Below are 23,620 nucleotides of genomic sequence, written 5' to 3' on the forward strand. Positions count from 1 at the left end.
CTTTGCTTGTTCGTTATCTTACTTCACTTAATTCACTCATATTGTAAAATCAAGAGTTAAAGTGCATTTTTGTTCTTAATTTTTTTTTTCCAAGAAGCATTGGACACCTTTTACTGGTAAGTCGGATAGTTTTTCTCCTAAATCATTTTTTTGAAAAGTAAAAATCCCTTTTTATTAGTCAACTATTAACTTTTTTGTTTTTTGTTGACATAACTTGTGCGTGAAACTAATACATAATGATAAGTAAGATTCTAATAATATCTTTCATTGCTAATTTGCCCTTAAACTTTTTTTAAAAAACACTAAACACCTTAAAGTCTTTTTTTAAAAGCACTTATCACCTTAAAATCTTGTTAAAATAAAATTTAATAAAAAAATTATTAAAATACTATTTTAATATTATAGAGACCTCCCCTTCATTTTCAAAACCTACACTTTAATTTAATCTTTAACACTGTCAGGGATATTCCGTTAAATATTACTTAAAATTATTAATTTTATCTTATAATCTAATTTTATATTCTCTCCCCCTTAATTTAAGAAACTTTAAATAATTATTACAATAGTTAAATAAATAATTTAAAAATATTGTGTTTAACTTAAATAAATTTAAAGAAAATAAATACAAATTATATTGACTAATGTATTTCGGGTTATGCATTACATTCCTATTTCATTGTGTTTTTTTATACACACGTTTGAAATATTATTTTATATACAACCGAGAGTCAGAAACAAGACCTACTAAGAGCAAGCAGCTCATCTCAGCTAACCTTTCAAGCTTAGAGGGGCCCAAGGACGCAGCTCATTCATTGCCACAGGCACACACGCAAGCAAGAGAAACAACATAACAAATTAAAAACTTTCTGGCATCATGATAAACATCATCCATTAAAGTTCCATCTAAGGGGGTTCCTATAAATGACTCTGGCACTGAACTTTTTTCATCCCTAGTTACCTTGTAGATTTAAAACTTGTCATGTTGCAGTCAGTGTCCATGGTCCTCATGAGTTAATGGAAGTAAATCCTACATAAATCCCAATAAAGACAAGTTAACAAAAATTCTCAACAAAGAAATAATTCGTAATAGACAGTATGACAATATACAAGCAAGCTGTAATTATTCTCAACGAAGAAATAATTAGTAATACAAGCCAATTTAAAAAATACATGTCAGTAAATAGGTACATTTTAATATCAAGCAAGAATGCAGTCTTCGTCAAAAAAGGAAAAAAGCATGCAGTCATACTAAGAATTAAGCCCAAGGAGACGCTTACATCAATGCATCATAAACACTTGAAAAAATCAGGAAATTTTTATTTGATGAGGATCAAGGACTAATGTCTGCTGAGACACTAGACAAGTCATCATTATAACCCACAGGAACAAATAATCATATAGGAAATCAGAGATGCAAGTTCATACCAAGCTAATTGGGTTAGTGTAATTGTTGTAAGTTCACTTGCTCTTCCTTAGCTGTCAACCTCCTCATGATTTAAGTTTTGAGCTTTACATATCAATCATGCATACAACGTGATTCAACAAAAGAAAGGAGAATAAATTCAAAATATGTGCCATGATAAATAATTCATAAAAGTATATAAGCTATAAATATGTATACTCTAATACATAACAATTTGATTTGGAGAGCACAGTTAAAGCCCAAAGTTTATTTGCGTGATGGCTAAAGCAGCTTGTCTGTCCTTAGTCCTTAACAATTGCAACTTAACTACAATTAAGAGTCAAGACATACATAGAAAGAGATGAGAGTAAGCTAGAACAGAGTATGGAGATATTAATTGGCATACCCTTTCATTCTCAGTTTGAAGCATGAAGTGGATGAGAGTGATAGCTCATGACATACTATTTCACCTAAAAACGCGATTAAGTGTGGCTGCCAAACGAACTCCCCCTTGACCTATCCCATTCGCATGTTGCTTTGATGCTTTTAGATGCATATCTTAACAGGGAAACATATGCCAGGAATTCCCTACGTTTTAAAGGTGGTAAATTAAATAATGAGGCATCAAAATCAAAATAGCAAGAGATTTTTCAGGTAGACCAAGTCAATCATAAAAAAAAATTATATATATATATATATATATAAGTATGTCAGGTAGAGACACATGGAAGAAGTTTTCAACTTGAGTAACACTCTTTCTCTCTTAAGACTTAACGCTAGCATTATAGCTCAAAAGTTCATCCCAGCATCCAAAAACAAAAAATCAAAAACCCAATATCAAGATCAACTTCTCAATCCATTCACAACATAATGAATAGTTCCTGCCAAGTAGCCCCACTCAAAATATCATCTCAGCAGTTTTAACCCAAAACCAAACACCAGAACATTGAAAAGGGAAAGTCCCAGAAAATCCAGCTGCAAAGAAAGAATAGTTGTGCACAGATTTTTCAATTACAACATAATTAATTACAGCCCAAAGAACAATAGTACAGATGAAAACTATTTTATTTTTTTCTTTATATTATTGATCAATGAACCATTGACTAGTGATTCGCATTCCATAAAAAACGTGATTGTTAGTTCCCTTAGCAAGGAGTAATTGAGTAATTTACCGTGAAATGAAAGTTAGAAAAGATTCATCATGTCATGAGAATAAGAAAGCAGTGAATTAAACAAGCAAATATAGCAAGGCCACATACCAGCTATTTCCTGTCATCCATTAATTGTGCACCAGTTATCAAGTCTGAATATGAAGAGAGAAAAGAAATGGAGAAATAAAAACTGAATATGAATTCAATAAATCAAGTATGACATTATAGTTAGTCTAATGCCTCTTATTTATAAGCATTATTCTTATATGAATATATATCCTAATCTATCCAAATCCTACTAATATAAATAAATATTAAATCCTATCTAATAAACCAAATCTTATCCAAATCCTAACAGTATAATTAAATATCAAATCCAATCTAAACCTAAACTTTTTCAAATCCTAATATAATTAAATATCAAATCCTATCTAAACCCAATCATAAATCATATCTAAGTATATTTAAATCCTAATTAATTCTGGATTATTTTCTTACTTATTATAATTACATAACAATATACTTTTAGAAGGAATACATGGGTGTCATTGTCATGTAACCCTCTTCACCAACGAACTAATTTAAAAGCAATTACACAGCATGGCAAGATGCTTTCTCCTAATTATCATACGCCAACTTTAACCTCTTCAATCTATAACAGGGGATAAAACCATAAATCAGGAAAAACTAATGACATATTTGACAGTAAAATACCAGCATAACGAACATACAAGTAAAAATCACTTTAATAATATATTTGCATCAAAAGGCAAAAGTGGAGGCACCGCCCTTGTCATCAGAATACAGCCATCAACAATATCAAGACCTATTCAAAAGGGGCCAAAGACAAACCTCCAACCCTTCACTGGGCCTACTCATCCATGTTTGGATATATATACTCCAATTTATTTATCGAGCATAAGAAAAAATATTAATTAATTTAATTGGCTACAAGGGATCTATATTCATATATTCTGAATAAAGCATTCGTTCTTGGTTTTCAAACTAAATCCACATTAACGAGGATGAATATTTTATGGATCATTAAGAGACTGAGAAATCTATTCATCTTGAAAATCAAACATTTTGTAATTGAAAGCTAGTTATAAGTAAAATCAGATCAATGACCTGGGTTTTATAATCGAACATTTTCTTGTTGGGAAAAGACGCTACAAGAAGAAAATTAAGTGATCAGAAAATCAAATGAACAATAGACAAAACAACAATCACAAGAAATCTGACCTAATCGAGGGCTAGCACCATAAGAAGCTCACTCGTCCATGAGAAAGACTGAATCAAAGATCAACAAAGATTGAAGGTGAAATATGAGGCATGATAGAGTTCGATGGCGAGGAAGGACATGGCAGTATAGTGGCAGAGTGTTTGAGACTAATTGCTTGAGAACATTGATTTGAGAGAAGAGGAAGAACACCAAGGGTTTGAGGAAAGCGTACAAAGAGAGATGAGTCGGGGCTGTGGGTTATCGAAGTGATATATTTTTTTCCTTATGTTTTTTCAATTAATAGAACCACTTTCTGCGCTGGGTAAAAGCTCAGCGGTGTAAAAATGCCTTTATTTTTTTATGTATATTTTTAGACAAAAAATAAAACAAACTTTTTACACCATGTATTATTTAATCGGTGTAAAAAATATTTTTTATACTGATTATAAATAAAATCAATATAAAAAATTGATATATCAAGCCTTATTATTTATAAAAATATCACTGTTTTATTTTTTTACACTAACTTTTATTTAACTAATATAAAAAAAATAGATGTAAAAAGTGTTTTTTACAGCAGTAAAATATATATATATTCATATACATATATACTCATCCATTTGACTGAGAATTTGACCGAAAAGCAATTTGTTGTGGGCCCCTACTTTTGAAAATTTCAAATGGTAAAGTCGATGCGTAAATATCACAACTGCAACCTGAATTCATGACTTGCAATCAATTTTTTTTTAATTTAATGTGGGCCTGCCGTAAATAAAACTGTATATATATATATATATATATAAAAATAAGATATGTTATATTTTAATGGTTAAACTGTCAAACTAAAATTTTCTACACGTGATCTGTTTATAAAACAAACTATTGAAGTGTGGCTGTGTGCCCTTTTATTTTAATATATTTTATTTGTTGAAAAGGTACATACCTTTAGCAATTCATCTTCATCATTTAAGTTCTAGCAAAAAAGCCACTCGTGACCAAGCCTCCACGTCTAAGGAGAAAATAAAACAGCGATAACCATGAACAGTAATTTCCTTAAATAAAAAAAAAACTTTCAATCAATCAGTTGGTGGTTTCATTAGTTTTGTCAGGCAACGAAAATAAGGCATGATCAGTACAAAATATAAAAATAATACCTTACATTTCAAAAACCTTAATTCAAAAAAACTCTAAACTTTAATGTTTTAATATGTAATTAATATAATTAAATAACTTTACAATACTTTTTATAAAAGTTACAAACCACCAATCTTCTTAAAAAAAAATTGGCAGAACTTTACTTGAAAATAAAACCTCTCAAAAAAATTTACAACACACATTGACAACATCAATTCAACAAAAGTAAAGTCAAACATTACAATATAAGAATCAAGACTTTAAATATAATTTATATGGAGCACCTAAAACATTATTTATTAAAATATAATATATAAATTATGATTTTACACCAAAATAGAAAATTAACCAAAATTGGGATTTCAACTTCAATTTAGAAACAAAATCCCTTCAAGTATCTGACGAACGTAAAGGGTCAACTATATTATTTAAAATAAAAAAAAATAATAAATAACGTCCCAATTTAAAATTGAAAGACATTATGGGAAGAACATCAATAAGTCAATTATAAACTTAGTATTAATAATTGAAATAATATAAACACATATCTCATAAATCAATAGTTATATATATATATATATATATATATAAAATTAAACCATGGATGTGTGAATTTAAATAAACATTATTAAAAATTCAATTTTCACCCCTTTGGCTATAATATATCCTTTAAACAATAAAACAACAACAAATAAATAAATAAATAAATAAAATAGAGCTCAATATATAAATCTCACATATGATGAAAGAACAACTTAGCAAAAATCAATTTAAATAAACAGGAAGTTATAAAACTCGTTATTAGCAGAACTTAATTAGAATGAATAACAAATGTAGGCATAAAGTTCATAAGAATAACTAACCAACAAATATGAACACACAGTTTACGAAAGTAGATAACCAACAAGCATGACTGAAAGCCACGAAACAAGCATAGTTGGAGGCCACAAATAACAAGTGCGGCAGAAGGCCATGAATAACAAGTATAGGCATAAAGCCCACGAAATAAGTATGAATATGATACTCTTAAATATCAAGCTAGCTAAAATTTAACCATGACATGTTAAGGGTTAATGAAATTGCCGTAAGCAACCAACATTTTGATTTAAATCCCACATTTTAAATCCATCATGTATGGATATGTAAAATCAACATATTATCTCTTTTCAATATTTTTCATTATACTCAACATAATTGAATTCATCAGTATATATCACATGACCAAATCATAATAAGTAGTTGTTCCTTAAACATAAAATCAAACATCGAATATAATCCATAAATTAAGTTCTTTCGAATATTCATTTGATAAATAAATTTAAATTTTTCTATAAAATTTTATATAATGAAAGTATTTCAATATATATTATGGTCGATAATAGCCTTAAAATAATAAATCACTAAGTAAAAATAATAAACTAAAATATTCTATCATTTATTCTAAAAATCAAAAGGTTCATGTCAATGGGAGAAGGTAGCGCATGAATAAGTTTTATCATTATTTTTAAGAAAATTAAATTTGCTAATAAATTATTAAAATGCTATTCACTTACTTAAAGGATTTGAAAACATAGCTTGCTTTCAAGTTAAACTTCATGTGGCAATGTTCGGTTTTTAAATTCTTATTGTCCAAATAACACTATTGTTATTTTCTTTTATAAATTTTATTATCCAAGACTTCAATTCAAAATTTCAAAGAGACATTACAAATAAACTTCAATTTCCACTCTTCTCAAACATTATATCAACAATTTGCAGACATAAACTCTTTAACTAATAAATCTAGGTTCTTTTATCCAAGTCCTATTCCAATGATTTTCCATAAATTTTTTTAATATCAACATACATCTAAATAAAACAAACTTCTCCCTTAACACATATCAACTTTAATACTAAAAAAACAAATCATCTTCCAACTTCATATTACCTGAAAGGAAAAAAATTCATAATCTTAACCAATAATTTATCAACAATCACATATCTTCAAAAAATATTTTTATAATTAAATTTTTTTACCACCTTTAAACTAAACTCAATTAAATAATATATGCATCGGTCATGCTTCTCACCATAATTAATAAAATTTAAAAAAAATAAAATCAAAACAAACTCTTTTATAAGACATTTTATCAAACATCTTGCATGCACAGTCTTTCAAGTTTTAATAATAAATTCAGCTCTTCAAATCTCTCCCCAAAATTTCTTCCAACAATTCTATAACACCAATGCTCCAATAAATCCAGCTCATCCATATAGTCATACAACCATAGAAATAGAGAGAAATGATCAGTTTTTATAAAAATTAGTTCTCATCCACGCATATTCAGCAAAGAGAGGCACATTTAGCAACTTCAACCATTAAAATGCCCACAAACGAAATTAAATTTACAAGAAGTCCAAAGCTTCAAACCTGAATCAGTGTGACAGAGAAGGGGAAGGCAAAGAAGAGGTCGACGCAGGGGAGGGAGAAGAAGCTGGTGTTGTGAACAGAGAAGGAAGATTCACAATCAGACCTCCATCAAAGCTCAGCTCTTCACATGATCACCAACCTTAATCGGACATGATGGAGGGGAAGAAGAACGCCCGACTTCCTTCACTACGACAAGCAGGGAGATGAAAGAGAAGAGTTCCAGCAACAATAAACAGAACCAAGGAGGAGAGGCCGACACACGAACAAGGAAGGACAGGGGAGGAGAACTCGCGAACGGCACCCCCTATCTCCGGCAACTCAGATCCTCACACACCCACTGGCAGCATACCGTCAACAATGAAGGAAGCAGGACAGAGAGTGAAGAAGGAGGAAGATCCTGAAGCACCCACGCAGCAGAAACTCACGTACAAATCAACGGCTAGCTGACTCACGAAGAAGGAAGGATGGAGAACGCCTGGACACGCTGGAATCAGGGATGAACATTCTGGATTTTTCTCTCTCTCCCCTCCCCCTCTTATGTAAAACGCGAAATTGGATCAGGGAGAAGGAAATAAATCTGATGGTGCCAAGGACCTTATGGTAATTTTGTAAAAGTTGAAAAGAGAAAAAATAAAAATAAAAATAAAAATAAACCCACTCTCGCATCTGCAGGAGTTGAAACCGGAACCTAAGAATTAATACCAAAGATACTTGCCACTAAACCATCACTTTACGTCGACACAGTTACCCCAACATTTCTATAAAAATATATTGAAAATTCCTTGTCATAAATTTTGGATTAAATAATTTTTTTTTTGTTATTACAAGTTTAGTAAGATTCCCACGGAGCAATGAAGAGGATCGGATTTATTTTTCTGAAAGAATAACCCATCCCATTATGCTTCCACCATGGGAAATAAGTCTTAAAGATAGCCAATTGAAGCAATTGCCGATAGTTACCCGAAGTTACTGCCGGTAACCATCACTGTAATTGTAGCTGTCTTCGTAAATGCCACACCCAAGTACAACAAAAATGGGTTTGCAGTAGACAAACTGATGAATTTTCGAAAACTTACCCACAGAAAAAAGTATTTTGGTATGAATGAAGCAACATAAGTAAAACAACGGATTCATGAAATTGAAAATAATTTCAGAGGTGTGGAGGCAATAGGAAAAAAAAAATTCAACAAAATAAATTTTTTTAAAGAATTGATTATAGGAAAAGCTTTGATACCAATCGTTAGATTTGATAAAAATTAATAGAAGAATATAAAGACAAAATTAAATCTTTATAAATTCATAAGATCATTCTTATATCAAAACTCAAAACTAGAGATAAAACACAGAAGCGTACATAAATCCACTGTCATTTTCTGTATTCAATCATATGATTGAAAGGTGTGTTTTTTAGATTTATCACTAGTGAAAACTTTGTATGTTTCCAATAAGGGACCATAACCCCTATTTATAAAATTAATAGGTTTGTGATATTTATTATCTGGCCCCTAAACAAATCATATCCCTAAATCTTAAAACTTTAATTTAAATAGATCACTTTATTCAAACTTAATTAAATAATAACTACACATTTTTAATGTGTGTGTGTGGCCCCATATATTGGATTTTTATTTCCAACATTTTTATCTAATCCTCTTAAATAAATATAATTTTTTTCTCGTACAAAAAATATATATCTATATATATAATTTTATCCAGGGCAGCACCTAGTGCGCCATTTATTAAATAAGTTGTGGAAAAAGAAACAGCATGGCCTACGCAACTAACTAATCAAAGCAACATCATATCTTTGTTCAATCAGCTTTCATGATTTCTGGGTCTAGAGGCAGCGACTTAGTGTCACGATCACTAACTCTTAAAGGCAAAAATTACAGAAATTAATGGGAGAGCATTGATATTCAACTGGGAATGTTCATAAGTCAACAAAACTTAAAAGATATAGATGTATTCAGCAAAAGCTAATTACAACCAAATAAAAGGATTAATAATGGAGTTCACAAAAAGTAGAGAAGCAAATTAGAAGGGTCAGGGAGAAGAGAAGAAAACTCAAGGAGGAAGACAGCTGACAAAATTCTTCAATGCCTTCTCTAACTCTTCTTCCACTTTTATTGTCAATTCTCGTACCCTGATTTTCACCTCGGTCCGGCCCATTTACCTAAGCTTTGGGCCCATTCTATCACTTAGGCCCATTCAGACATATAGTCACATGTACCATGGGGGGCAATTGCTCCGTCCTCAAAATTCCAAATAATTTTAGCTGCCTCCTTTTAAAAGTTTCAATTGCTCCCATCATTTTAGTTATTTATATAAAGAGGGTTTTTTTTTCTTATTATAATTTTATAATATATACATTTTTTAGCATTTAATTCTATTAAATTATACTCTTAACATAATTTACTAGATATTTTAATTTATTTTAATAAAAATATTAATGTTTATTTTAGAAATAAATTATGTCACTGCTAACTTAATTTTTTTAGATCCATCATTGCCTAGAGGCATGCATTGGATTACATTTGTTTGAGGTCTCGTTTTTATGTCAACTTTAAGTTAGACAATGATGCATCGTATGGAACCAAAATTTTTAAACCATACGTTCCACACTAAAACACACCGTCTTGGAAATTGTGCCCCTCACTCCTATCGAATGTATTGACAGACCTGACACTCTTGATGTCACATTCTTTAAAATATTGGCAAATAAAATATTTTTTACGGAGAGTTAATTTTCATAAATCTAATTCATTTCTGAAATTAATTTTATATTTTCTTTTTTGTAATTAATGTGATCACTTTTATTATTTTAAAAAATTCAACTCTTGTGAAATGGGATAAATTATGTTCAGCCCATCAATGTGTTGACCAGATCAGTCAAAGGCCAAATCACTCTTTTGGGCTTATTAGAAGGTTCTGCATTTGTGAGCTAAATTCATCATTCTAGTAGCATTTTGTTTGATCAAGATTTTAGTGGGATACCAATGAGCACTTGATAAAGTTGACAAAAGTATTACTGATATTTTTTAAGGTGAAGGTTTGAACCCTAGAGAATAATAGAAGCGATAATTAATGTAGCCTCAAAGAGGTCGTCCTATCGGTATCTTGCTACCACCGTAAGATCTCCTCACGGGAGTTTAAATTAATCTAAGACAAGCAATGAATCCAAAATATCGGATGGATTATATCAAAAAAAAAAGATTTTAGTGGGATTCAGTTGGGCCAACTCAATGGGCTTAAGCTATTTTGACAATTACACCAACTCTCAAAACTTTTATTTCGATCAACTAAACAAAACAAAGTTGGTAGCAGTCACAATTTGGAATTTTGTGTTACGAATTTTGTAAAGCGTGGGACGTCCCTTCCCATGTGGCCCGCCAACTTTTTTTTTTTTTCCCCTCCATTGCTGTTGCTGAAGTTTCACTTCTTTTTTATTACATATTCAGATAGGTTGTGTTAGGTTTAAAAAAAAATCCCCAAAAGTTAAAATGGATTGAGGTTTGTAAATTAAGGTTAAAATAAAAGTACGTGATCATAACATAATTTATATTTAAATACTTTTTTAAAAAAATATAATAAAATTCTTTTAAATTATGTAAATAATATTTTAGTCCCTCAAAATATCATAATTTTTTTAAAATTTTTATAGACTTTTATGTCATTAAAGAATTAATATAAATAACTAAATTACTCTAGTTCAGGATTTTAAATGTAAATTTGTGAATTATTGTTGCATTTTTGTGATTTTAAGAAGAAAAATTGTTAATATTAGAATAAAATTTGTGAATGACAATTGATATCTGTAACACTTGAGAAATATCAAGATTTCAAATGCAAACTTACAAATTATTGTTGAATTCTTGCAATTTTGAGAAAAAAAGTTTTAAATTTTAAAATAAAACTTGTGAATAACAATTGATATTTAAAATAAGGGCAATTTGGTCATTTAAAGTAATTTTTTAAAGACAGAAAAGTACCCAAGGACTTTAAAAAAATTATGACATTTTAAGAGATCAAAATGTTATTTACGTAATTCAAAAAAATTTTATTGTCATTTTTTTATTTTTAAAAAAGTCAATTAAGCAAATTAAAATTTCTTTATATGATGTAATTCAAAAGCCAATCTAATACTATAATAAAAAAAAAGACATGAATTTTATTACATATATTTTTGTGACTAATTTGATAATTTTAAGAAAAAAATATTCAACTTTAAATTACAATTATTTTTAAAACGTTTAAAATATCTAAAATAAATTGATAAATTATTTAAGTGATTAGAGATGTTAAAAGTAATTTATTTATTTATTTCAAGAAATAAATACTACTCTAAACGGTATTAAATACTAGAATTAACTGATCATACCAACAACCTTGTAGCCTAGTGGCATAAGAACTCTTTTATAATTGGGAGGTTGCAAGTTCAATTCCGTTTGTAACCTTAGGCTATTAGTACCTGTCCTTTAATTCAAAAAAGAAAAAGAATTAACTGATTATCTTAAAAAATGAGAACTAACTAAACCTATTAACCCAGCCATTAAGAATTGGGAATATTATAAAAATAAGAGTTAGCATTTATAAGACACTTTTAAAGGAGAGTTGGTGTCCTAAAATATGAGATACTTTGATAAAAATAAAATTTCATTAATGATACTTTTTAAATATTATCCTTCCCATATATTCTCTCTTTTCAATATTGTTTTATTAATAAAATATTAAATGAATAATATTTTTAAAAGTTTATATTTTTATTTTGAAAAATTAAGATAGTAAAGTATATTTAATTAGTTTTATTAATATGTGTGATTTTATTTAAAAGTGTCTTATAATAATTTGGAATAAAAAGAATATTATACCAGAGAGTCTTTTGTTTTTTTGAGTAAATTGGCAAGCCAAAGCTTGTGATAGAGTCAGTTACGTAAACTTATAGAGTGTGGAGCAAAGGCTGTAAAAAATTCTTCGACAGCACCATGAAACTGTTGTCAAAAATCTAAAGTAGCCTTCTCCTAAGCCATGAGAGTACTTAGCAAGTGCATCAGCACATCTTACTAAATCATACTCCCTCTACTTTTATATATAAGGAAAAGAATGTATTACAGAGTTTAAAATAATTAATTAACTATAATAATTATGTTTGAAAATAAAACAAGTAAACTAAAATACTCTATATTAATCAACATGAGTACACATTAATTGTTTCTTATTAATGTAAGTTATAAGGAGTGATTTATGAGATGTGTAATAAATACTTGTTGGAATAACTAATTTTACTTATAAAAAGATAAAATCATTTATTAATAAGATAAAATCAGAATTTAATTTGGAAAAATTAGTCAAAGGGACTATAAGCCAAATATATTTGGGTATAAGGACTAAAAATTTAAAAACGCAAAAGAACATTCAAAGGAAATAAGTTAGGACGAGAACAAAAATCAAAATATTCTTTAAATGTAACATTAATTTGACATTAAAAAGGTCATCTATCATATTGTAATACGTCTTCCTTATTTTTTACTATATAAGGGAACTCTCACCAATTATCCAATTATATTTTGACACACCACTCTCACTTTTTTCATTCAAATATTTTCTAGTATATATCTTGGGTTAATTAATATGTAAATTAGATCCTAAAATTTAGGTTCAAGAGTGATTTAAATCCTATATTCATGACTGGTATATTTTGGACCTTAAATAATCAAACTTGGGGCATTCTCACCCTCCCTTTAAGTTAGCCTTAACGGCTGTTAATAAAAGAGTTAAATGACAATTTAAATCTTAAATTAGAGATTCATGAGTGATTTTAATCTTGAACTCATATTTGGTACGGTTTGTATTCTCAATAATTAAATTTGGAACAATCTTGCCTCCTTGTTAATTTAAAATTAACGACTGTTTGTATTAAACATAGTGGGGCTACATGCTTCTTTATGTTTCACACCATTTCTAATCCTTGTCTCGCTTCTTCCCTTATTCTCTATTTTTAACCCATTCTTCTTGTTGATAACCAAAGGCAAATCGTGAAATTTGTGAGGTTGGCTGAAAGTGTATATATATATATATATGATTTTTAATCATTAATTAAACTCCGCAAAAAATTAAATTAAAATCAGTACAAATGCATATGAATCTAGATCTAGCTATCATGGCAAACCTTCTAACATCACCCTTGAAAACTTCTTCTGCTGTGTTCAGGTCCACTCTTTAACAGAACACTCAACCATATAAAGAACAAGAGAAGTATTTTTTTAAATTATTTTTAAAAATAAAACCTAAATAGACCCTAAGTCTCTTGTGCATTCTTCTATTTTCTTTATAAGTCACATCTAATATATTTTGTTGAAATAATGAAAAACATTAAACTCTATCAACTTTATCTTAAAATTTAATATTTTTTCATGCCTACCTCCAATAGGAACAAAAAGGATTAATTCTAATAATTTTTTTAATATTTAATAAAGGCAACAAGATAAAAATAAATATAAAAATGTTTTTTTTTCTCGAGAGGAAATGTTTTGATCTAATGCTTCTCTTACGAGAAATTACCATTTAATTTTTTATCCAAGGCGGATGCTACTGCGATTGAGGGAAAAGATGAGCCAACAGCTGAGGAAAGGCAGCGGGGCGCGCGTGAGGTGAGGGAAGGCAAACGTGAGTTGGGGCCTAAGCGTGAATGCGGAAGCCAAGGGTTTTCACCCTCAACGGTGATAGGCCTAAGAGTAACCTATCGCCATTAATCAGCAGGCAACAAATGGCGACAATTACTCCTAAAACCTATCCCCTTTAAAACTGAACCAAATATTATATTAGAAAAGTCGACAGTCCATAATTTAATCAAATTGAATCAATAATTAAATTAATAACATAATAATTAAATTGATGACATAATAATTAAATTAAAAAAATTATATATATATAATAATTTTAATATAAAAAATAAATATAAAATTACTACTTCACTTTAAAAAATTAAATATTTTAAGTTTATTATGACTTAACAAGCTACATAATACAACATAATATTAAATGATTAAAAAAATTGATCATTTTTAAAAAAATTCAAGAAAAAATAAAAAAATTAAACAGTTTGATTCTTGAAAATTGGATTTGGTTCTTGGTTTGATTCTGGTTTTTGATCCAACTATTGGTTCGAAACGGCCCAATCTGACTTAACCTCTAGAAGAGTTTTCATATATTGACCGAACTAAAATCTGAACTGATTGATAATCAAACTGATTTGATCATTCGATCCGATTTAATTTTAAAATCACTTATCACCATGTGTTGTTCGAAAAAATTTAATTATCAATAAGTCACTTATGATGACAAACCTACGAAGACTGTTGCTAATGTGTTTGAATTCAAGCACATTAAAATATTTTTAAATTTATTAATTAAAAAGAATAATATTTTTGAACTCAGACACGTTTTTCATATTAAAATGTTTTTACATTTATTAATTGTAAAATTATTTAACTATAATTTAATCTTTTTCCTTAAATCAAGCAGTTATAGCAAGAATGCCTGTTGTCATAAGCGTGCCTGAACTCAAACAGTTTAAGGGCCTGTCACCACAAGTGCTTATCTCAAAGTTTAATGTGTCCCTGTCCAAGCACATTAAAATATATTTAAATTAGTTAATTAAAAATTATTTAATTATAATTTTAGTTTATTTAAATTCATAAATTATATTTAATTAATAATTATTCATTTAACTTGTCGCCGTATGTTTCTCAGACACATTTAGCCAATGTTAAATTAGTTAATTAAGTAATAACTATGTATTATTAAATTAATTAATTAATTAAATTTTTTAATTGAAGTTTGACAATTTGTTTTAATGACTTATGACATCAGTAGATACTTATGATGGTCGCCAAAATATCTACATTTTTTCACTTATTTATAGGTTTACGGTTGTATCATTTTTTACCACAATTATTTTGGAAACTGTTAAAGTTTTTTGTTAAAATATTATTTTATACTAGTGCCTCTAATCCCTAACATCATTAAATTTAAATGATTATTTTTTATGTTAATTATTATCATTTTAAAAATTAAATTTTTTTATCAATATTTAAAAATATTTTGTTAATATTTAAAATTTTAATATATGAATTTTTTTAATAAATTAACGACGTTAAAGTTAAAAAATTAAAAAGATACTTTATAAAAATTAATGGACCAAAATAAAGTCTTATATAAAATGAAAAGACTAAATAAATACTTTAACCTATATATATTTTTAAACTTCTCATATAATTTATTTATATATTATTTTAATTAATATTTAGAATTATTATTTTTGAAAATATATTTAGTATAAATTTTGTCCCATCTAATGAATGTTTCTCGGTTCGTCATGAGAAGAAGGCCCCTTAGTAACTTTTTGGACATTTTAGTGTTGTTGGAAGTACGTCCATTCCTGTGTCGTCCATCATCAGCCCAAGTCTGTAACATAAAAAAATTCGTTTCACCCCAAGATTTCATACGAGTATAATCTCTAGCTATAAAAGAAAATCACCATGATTTAAAATAAAGAGGAAAATTGTAATAAAAAAATAAAAAAAACGTATATACTTAACCTTATATATTTTTTGCTCAAAAAAAAACCTTATTCATTTAATATATTTTTTTAATTAAATCAAAACATGCATATTAATCTTTTATAAATTATTTATTATAAAATAAATTTTTGTTATTAATTTTTTAAATACATTAAAATCTATTTGTCACAATTTGATTAAATATAAATATATTAAGTATATAAGGTTAAATTATTATCTTATATATGATTCATTTATAAATGTATGGTAGCCAAATTATTGAGTCATGGATGGGGTAGCCCCAAGTGAAATCATTTCATTGGGATGGAGTTTTTTTTTTTTTTTTGGCCAAACATTGGGATGGAGTTGCTGGGCAGAAAATTCCAATACTTAAAAAGAAGGTACCTACTGCCTAAATAATTTCATTTCATTTAATCTCAGTGTGAAATCAGAGATTCCATTTGCAGGGAATGAAAATCGATTGATTTCTCCACTTGCTTGCGCTATCATGACAATATGATGCTTGCAAGCTGCTCATCCGAGGAGTTGTATTTTTTTATTGAAAAAATGCATCTAAGCCTCACCCAAAAAAATTAATCACGGATAAAAATTAATACAAAACAAGTAAAATAATATTGAAAAAATCACACGTGAATTAACTAAAAAATTATATTTGTTTTAATAATATTTTATTGAAGTATTAATCCTTTAATATATAATAATTTAAATATTATTATCATTTACAAATATTCACACACAATTTATAAATCAAATTTTGAGTTTAACAAATTTTTCATAAATTACAACTTAACTTGTGTTTATGTGTTTTATTACATTAGTTGACAATTTTTGAAAGAAGTTTTATAAATTTGGATGAAGATTTATAATTTATCATATTATTTTAATTTACAACTTAGCTAGTTAGGAAAACACATTTATCTTTAGCTAGTAAGGAAAACAAATTTATCTGTAACAATTTAAAGAGAACTATGCGTAACTTTCTTTCCATTAAATGTAATATTAACTTTAATTGTTAGTGGCGCAGGCACTTATTGCCTCCATAAATGTTGTATGTATATTATGGACAATCGATAAGAAGTTAATCACTTTGGTCAAGATGCTTCTTGCTTTTGAGTATTGAGGCTCAAAATAAACCCCAGGAATCCAATAGCAACATTCCACATTCCTATTTCTTGCATATGACAGGTCGATATCTGAGGAGAAAAAAGGATCGCCTTGAAAATTCGACTGCAATGCGTGTTGCGTCTTGTTTGGGTAAAAACGCTCACATGTCCCATCACTATATTCGTCAACCCGTTGCTTGCTCACCCATGACTGAGAAGCCCCAACCTATATGTCACTTTCACACATCATCTTTTTCTTACACAGTCACGTATTATGAGAAGCAGCCACGTATTGCTTAAGGAAAAACAGAGTTTTACACGGAAAATTAATCATGAGAAAAATGAGGTGTTTGGATTATTTTACCAAAACCAGTAAGTAGAATTGATTATAATTGGTGTATCCAGAACTGCGTTATTGTTCAGAGGCGAAGGGAGAGGCATGTGGGAAGATGGAAGAGAGAAAAAGTAAATTGTCGCTTATGTTTCTTGCCCTAAACCTAAACCTTGATTATTGGGGTCGAGAAAAATAGGACTTTTAAGGAGTAAGTCCTAAAGTAAGGGGCAAGGGCATCGATTTATTTCTTAATTAACTTTATTCATTTCAGCTTATTTATCACTTACGAACACACTCATTCCTTGCATTAAAGTAGAAAAGAAGCAAGTAGTGGTGTACATGTTGTGCAATATATTCTGATAATATCTGTTCTTTTTTTTTCTCCTCTTTTTTTTTTTTAATTTCCAAGCATTATACCATTATAGCTAGCCACCCTGTAATTGCTACACGGACGGAATCCAATAATCCAATAGAACTTTGTATGAAATGAAAAGGTACTTTTCCCAAACAAATTAACACGTCCCGTCTTCTTACACCCGCAGAGTGGATTCCAACTTTCAATTTCATTTCCTTGCCCAAGGCCTACCATCCCAATGCTCTCTTCGAGTGATTAATCTTTAAATGCTAGCAAGTTGCAACATCAGGCACTGGGTGATAGAGAGCACGAACGTTGTGGGAAATAATGTAAGTTTCGGGATTTGAATACAATGACTATGGTAACTCAAGTTATTGAGTAACTTTACTCACGTGACAAAATCTATGCCCTCTATTAAGTCAATCATTTGAATAATTTTGTTGCAATGAAAATTAAACAACACTTAATCTAAATCCATCCAAATCTCCTCTATAATATCATAAAATAAATTGTGACCCTATTTTTCCCACCAAAAATTCCCTATCTTTTTTATTATCAACTTTTTGTTTTGGATTGTTTCCTATTTGAGTATTCTCTGTCTTTTCTATTGAATCGAAATATGCCATTGCTTTCGATATAGCTTTTGATATGCCATTGTTTTTTTATTATCAAATTTTGGTGCTTTTTTTTTATCCCTTTGTTTAAGGAAACCAATTATAGAGAATATTATCACAAGTGTTTTGACATTATCTGATTTGGATTGAGTGTATCTGATTTTAATTGCAACAAGATTATCCAAACTATTGATTTAATAGAGAGCCTAGATTTTGCCACGTGGCTAAAATCACTCAATGACTATAGTTGTTAGAGTCATGAAATCCAAATTCTGAGTATAGTCAGGCATCATTGATGCCAAAAATTAAAAATTTAATCTATTCACTCATCCATATCAATGAAGAGCAAGAATGTGTTCTCGTTCCTCTCATGTACATGATGGAAGAATGGTTACCTTAATTCTTACCATACTCGTGATTGTTTTGTATGTAAACTAATAATTAGAGAGATCACTACGAACAAGTTGGACGGAGTTATTGGGAGACTTGTGATTAAGCTGGTTTAGTCATATATATAGCCTTTGTGTCTGGAAGAAAAAAATTAATCAGTATACACTGGTTTTGATTGTGAAGATCTATCATATACAGGAATTTGTAGAAACTATTACATTATGATATTGAAGAATAATAAAAATAACAACATTACACTATTTTTAAATATTTAAGGGAATCGTTCCAATAAAAAGTTTTAGGGTTCCAAATTTCATTGGCCTAAAATTTCGAAATAAAATTGCCCTTCAATCCATAACACAATATTCTGCTTTTTTTCCATATATGAATTCAAGTATTTGAACAATTCAAAAGCAATTTGGCTTTGTATCATCAATTTGAATCTCCCAGGCTTCCCCCTTTCCAGTAATGCTTCTCTCTGACGATCGCTTCAACGTATCGGCCACTTTTCATCCACACACAATTATGTTCGCAAATCTACTCACTAACCAATCCCTGTTTGAGTTACCGTTCCTATGCATATTTCACTAAGAATTTAGCTTTTGCACCCACGTAATTAATTTTAATTTTATATATTGCTTTTGCACATAACAAGGGATAGAATGAGGCAATCACTTGTTAAACAGATAGGGGGCGTGGAAGAGTTGTGTTAGTCACTACATAAACTGACAAAACAAAAAACAAAAGGGAATAATGAGACAGGCCTTATCATAGTCATCATATTCATCAGTAGCAGATCATTTTGTCATTTTTGCTGATTTATTATTATGCAGCCTTTTGCTTTTGTTTTATTTTCCTCGTGTCTTTGTTATTTTACTGTTTCTGGTTGTGTCATTTCTCTCTCTCCCCCGATTCCTTCAATCTTCCGACACACCCCATGCCTCTCCCTTCCCACTGTTCATTTTCATTTTTAATTTTTAATTCATTTTTAATTTTTAATTATATCTGTAGGCTCTGTTCTTTTTCGCCATTTCCCAAATAATCAAGGTATTGCTAAAGCTACTTAATTACCTCCTGTATCACTTTATCTTTGTGATTCTGGGTACAAATAAAAAAATTATTTCTAAGTTATTATTCCTTGCATTCTCAAACTATCACTATTTAATTTGAAATTATAGCATATAGATATAGAGTAGATTTGAACTAAATGAATTTTTAGGGGGAAAAGTGTGAATGTTTTCTTTAGAACAGAGAGAAACAAATTATTATTTTTTTCTAAATTAAAATCTATGATGATATCATCATAACTATGTTGGATATATTGGATTCACATCCATATTCATATTCTTTTATATATTAAACTAAATATTGGGAGACCAAACGTCTTAGTTAAACAATCGTCTTCATTATCCATAGGATCATCTCTAATTTCTTCTTTCTCATTCTTTCATTGTCCTTATTTATAAAAATTAAGTTGTCATGTACTTCGTTACTCAAACTTATAGACGCGTGAGGTCTCTCCATTGCTTTTTCCTCATTTTCCTCCTCATTTCCTTGATCCTTATTGTTGAATCATGTGCGTGTGGCGTGGGCTGTGTCCTTTTCTCTTTTCTCCTTTTCCCCTTTATTTCTTTTCCTCACTCATCTTCCCCTCTTCCTTTCCTCATTGTTAAATCATTGTCAGATTTCGTCTCCTATGTTGCCATTTTGGATTGGCATACATATATGTATATATATATATATACTTTTTTTATTTAAAAATATAAAATATATTTTTTAAAAAATTAAATGTTAAAAAATATAAGATATTTTTAATTTTTTAAAGTAGAATTATTATTATTTTAAATATTTTTATTAACAATAATTTTATATTTATTGTAAGGTAGTTAATAGAGGTAAATATAAAAAGATAAAATTAATTTAAAAATAAATAAATATTTTATTCAAAATAAAATTTAATTAAAAATATTTTATATTTTTAAATTAAAAGGGTATATATTATATGTCTTCGTTTCACCGTTTCTTTCTGGTTTTGGCATTTTTTTCACTCCTTCGATTCCTACTTTAACCTTCCCACCTCATGCCTCTCCCTTCCCAATGTTTATTTTCATTTTTTATATTTTGGGAAAATATGCCCATTTACTTTCGAAAAAATTACAAGTGAAATAGATAAATTTTGCAATTTTATACCCCTATTTTTTTATTTTGCACCTTTTAAATTCGATAAAAAAATATTTGACCTTAAAAACTTGTTAGACGTATAAAATTTTAATGATCAATATAAGATATGAAAAATATATTTACATAAAAAACTTTATTAACATGTTTAATATAATTTTTTAAAAAATGATAATCAACGTATACTATTAATTATAATTTTAGTTCTAATGTAATTATTATTTTTAATTATTTAAAATTTTATTTTTAAAATTTTTTTAATTTTTAAGTTAAAATATCTTGCATCCCTACCCCTGAGTCGTGGCTCTACCTCCGTATGTCCATTACACTTGCATATCCACCATTTATCTCACTTGAAGTTAGGACTCACCTCTTCCTGTGCACTACAACAAGAAAAGTTGACAAGAACATTTATTTACTTTTTTGACCTTTTGGAATGTTTTAGAAACATTCTGAATACAAGCGCTTCCTTACATAAAATTTTTGGAATTTTTAAATATATATTGGGATTAAAAGCAGATATGATAGGCCAAAAATACCTCGAACTCTAGAATTCAGATCATAATATAATGTTAGTCTTTTCTTGTTTTGATATTCCATAATGCAAGCAAGCCACTATATCATTTAGTTAGTTCTGTATACACTTTAATTCATAGATGCTCAATTTAGATTATGAATGCATTCTTGGCCAATAGTTAGATAAGTTGAAATGAATAGAATAAAAAGATTAGATTTGGACGTTCAAAACTTTGACAAAATTTTATTTTTATATTTTTAATAAATTATTATTTTAATAGGCACGTAATTTAAAATAAAGATAAGATAATCTTATAATTGTACTTTAGCAAAAAAAATAATGTTCTATATAAAAAATTAAGTTAAAAATTTTAAATCTTAATTGTTGTAATCAATTTTAAATGATCTAGAATTCATGACACATGATGCGCAGGAAAGTAAGGGAAAATATCATTCAAGGACTATGAAAGCAATTTAATATTAAATAAAAATTTAAATATTTTAAAATATCACTACAAAATTAAGGGATTAATTCACAAAAATTTTTAGATAAAAAAAGACTATAATACTCCTATTTTTTAAAAAACAATTTGTCAACTAACTAATAGGTTCTTGTTAAACATAAATAAATATTTGTTAATTAATGAATAATTACTTGTTGGAATATGATTTATACTTGTTTCTTCCTACCATCAAATTCTTTCAAATTCTTGATCTTATCAATTAGCGAATTGATTCTTGTTACATGCGATGGGTGCTTGTTAATTAATAAATGACTATTTGTTGAAACATGATCTGCACTAACCTTTTCCCACAATCCAGTTTTTTTATATTATTGAATTTGTCAATTAATGAATTGCTACTTATTAAATATGAATATGTACTTATTAATCAAAGAATGGTTATTTGTTGAAATATGATCTACAATGATCCCTTCTTACAACTAAGTTCTTTCATATTTTTGAACTTATCAATTAACGAATGAGTTTTCGTTAAATACAAATGGATACTTGTTAATTTATAAATGGCTATTTGTTAATTAAAAACAAGAAAGGTAAGGGTATTATAATATTTTTTTATTTTAAAATTATTTTAAAATCAATCTCCTAATCCTGCAATGGTATTTTAAAATTTTTAAATCCTTGATTGATTTTAAATACATACAGTAGTCTCTAAATGATATTTTTAAAGAAATCAAACCCCTAACATATCCCGTGGAAACTTGAGAAGGAATAGGGGTATGGATTCTCTCCTCTTCGTTCCCATCCTCTTTCGTTCTTTTTCCTTTTTAGCCATTAGATCAAAATTTACACGATTCACATTTAATCTCCTATAAAATTATTATTAAAATTTTAAATCATAAAAATATAATAATAAAGTTAAAACTATTAAAAGTTAATAACAACAATTTAAAAGCACAATAAAAGTAAAATAAAATGAAATATTTTAAAGGAGATCAAATTTAAATTACCAAAAATTATGATCACAGTTAAAATTTAAATTGAGATAAGGATGAGGAGAGAATCCTCAAGTTTGGTTTAGGTGCTTATTATTGTAATGAGATTTGGACCATCCAAATTTTAATATGAATGATCTAGATTTAAAATATTATTATATATTATATTTTTTAAATAAAAATTAGAAAGTAATTTTAATAAATTTTTTATTTTTAATATGGTCTAAATTTAATTTGGAGGTTCAATTTAATATTAAATTTTTTATAATTACTATATATTAACTATTCAGATGTACTCTGCACAATTCATATTAACACCACATTAAATCTAGACTGTGCAAAATATATTTGGATAGTCAATATACATCAATTATAAAAATTTTAATATTAAATTAAACCTTTCAAATTAAATCTAAACCATATTAAAAATAAAAAATTTATTAAAATTATTTTATAATTTTTATTTTAAAAAATATAATATATAATAATAATTTGAATTTAAATGATTCAAAATCTCATTACATGAACACCCAAATCTGGTCTGAGAATCCTCTCACCTGAGGGAATAGTCATATTCTAGGTAAGTTCCCTTCGCGGCCTTCTTCTGCACCACGTCGCTCAATGCAAAGATATATTGAAGCGAAACCTCAAGACCAGTCAAAGTGAAGCCAACTGTCCTACGGGCGGACCTTAGGCATAGTGGATCCTTAATTACGAGGATAAGCAAAAGGGAAAATCAGTCTAAGGTCCCATGAAAGCACTTAAAATACGCTGAA

The 23,620-nt window shown here is 28.3% G+C and overlaps 1 long non-coding RNA gene across 7 annotated transcripts; it reads right to left on the reverse strand.

Moving 5' to 3' along the window:
• Positions 1-608: 608 nt before the first annotated feature.
• Positions 609-4,036, reverse strand: LOC129315290 (uncharacterized). Of its 7 annotated transcripts, none has more exons than XR_008594440.1 (4): positions 3,796-4,036; positions 2,662-2,705; positions 1,809-1,990; positions 609-1,027 (listed from the first exon to the last, which is right to left on the reverse strand). It is a non-coding gene; the product is annotated as an uncharacterized LOC129315290 (long non-coding RNA). The 7 variants fall into 7 exon arrangements; XR_008594439.1 differs by adding an exon at positions 3,682-3,722 and having other exon boundaries at positions 1,809-2,705; XR_008594436.1 differs by lacking the exon at positions 2,662-2,705.
• Between the last annotated feature and the right edge of the window lie 19,584 nt (positions 4,037-23,620).

Source organism: Prosopis cineraria, unplaced genomic scaffold, assembly GCF_029017545.1.
Source record: "Prosopis cineraria cultivar Desert tree isolate PC_DT_omini unplaced genomic scaffold, ASM2901754v1 PC7, whole genome shotgun sequence".
In the NCBI taxonomy this organism is placed as follows: Eukaryota; Viridiplantae; Streptophyta; class Magnoliopsida; order Fabales; family Fabaceae; genus Prosopis; species Prosopis cineraria.